A 1,579-nucleotide genomic window follows, 5' to 3' on the forward strand; every position below is an offset into this window, starting at 1 on the left:
AATGTTAGTCTTCAGACATCCAATTTCACAGTTATTGCACAGGCCTGGCCCAATAATATCCCTGCCAGTTGGAAAAGCTATCATTATGAATCCATTGTGACTACTGCACTACACCATGGTCCCTGCCTCGAATGGAACCTTTCATAGTGTACTATTTACTTTGGACCATCAGCCCCATACGTTGCACTGTGTAGATAATAGGTTGCCATTTGGGACGCATTGCCTATCATGTCTTGTTGAAAAATCAATTCCAAACGCCCAAATACTTTAGCCTGATTACATTTGAGAGCTACAATTTGATAAATGTGATAGATGTCTGTCATCTTGAGGGAGCCAGCAAGCCATTTGACAAACGTGTGAATACAATTTGAGGCTGAAATATAATATGAATATCAATACATGGGGCTGAAATATAATATGAATATGGATATATATGATGAAGTAGAAATAAATCCATTAGAGATATATTTATAGGGTTATATATATATATATATAACAATAATTTGTGAATAGCTTTATAGGGAAAACAAATGATTACACTCGTTTTTTGTATGTTTTTAACCTCAATTTGGCTCTCATTGCAAATTCGTTTTATTTAATGCATGTATGCGTGGCAAAATAATTACTTCACAAAGACAGAACGTTACTTACCGTCGCTGACAACTCGTTTTATCCTCTCTTACTTTATGGTGAATTGACTTCCATCATAGGCGAATTATTTCGCGTCAACATCCTTCAAATTGACCAGCCATATGTGCGCTCCGCTGCACGCAGACAACTTTACGGAACTATGGTGGGCCTATTCAAAAACTGACCGGGAGCGAAAACAAAGTACGAAACGAAATGGGAGTGATGTCTGTCCATGTTTAGGCTACCCCGAGAGCTCTTGTCTTGTTCCAAACACAACCCACTGGGCACACACTGGTTGAATCGACGTTGTTCACGTGAAATATACTTTGAATTGACGTCTGTGCCCAGTGGGAACTGCTCGTCTCCCCGCAACACAGGTCCGTCCCTACAGAGTATGTACAGCGCGTTCACTTTCGGGAACTAATCTGGAGTGTTTTTTCTCCTATCCGTATTAATTCCACATCATCTACATTGGTTCAGCAGGTGGTTGGGGACAGGCGGCAACTGGAAGCGCATTGTCAGATTTGAGAATAAAAGCGATTATCTAACGGTTCTGTCCTCCGAAAAACCTCTCTCTCCCTCTCGTGTCTCTCTCTCCCTTTCTTGCTATGACTCTTTATCTCTCTCCCCCTCTCTCCCTCTCGTGTCTCTCTCTCCCTTTCTTGCTATGACTCTTTATCTCTCTCCCTCTCGTGTCTCTCTCTCTCCCTTTCTTGCTATGACTCTTTATCTCTCTCCCTCTCTTCTCCCTCTCGTGTCTTCTATCCCTTTCTTGCTATGACTCTTTACTGACTCTTTATCTCTCTCCCTCTCTCTCTCCCTCTCGTGATCCCTTTCTTGCTATGTTTACTCATCCCTTTCTTGCTATGACTCTTTACGTGTATCCCTTTCTGTATGAAGTCTCTCTATCCCTTTCTTTTGATCTTTAACGTTTTTATGTGGCTGCAGA

At 41.5% G+C, this 1,579-nt stretch overlaps 1 protein-coding gene across 1 annotated transcript in view; it reads right to left on the minus strand.

Annotated features, from left to right (window-relative positions):
• The window catches only part of LOC112237942 (potassium voltage-gated channel subfamily G member 4-like), an 11,572-nt gene extending 10,302 nt beyond the window's left edge, over positions 1–1,270 (minus strand). Inside the window, exon 1 of the mRNA XM_042318475.1 lies at positions 652–1,270. The gene's annotated coding sequence lies outside the window, so the exon portion shown is untranslated. The remainder of the gene's footprint in view (positions 1–651) is intronic.
• Between the last annotated feature and the right edge of the window lie 309 nt (positions 1,271–1,579).

Source organism: Oncorhynchus tshawytscha, unplaced genomic scaffold (assembly GCF_018296145.1).
Source record: "Oncorhynchus tshawytscha isolate Ot180627B unplaced genomic scaffold, Otsh_v2.0 Un_scaffold_1349_pilon_pilon, whole genome shotgun sequence".
Lineage (NCBI taxonomy): Eukaryota > Metazoa > Chordata > Actinopteri > Salmoniformes > Salmonidae > Oncorhynchus > Oncorhynchus tshawytscha.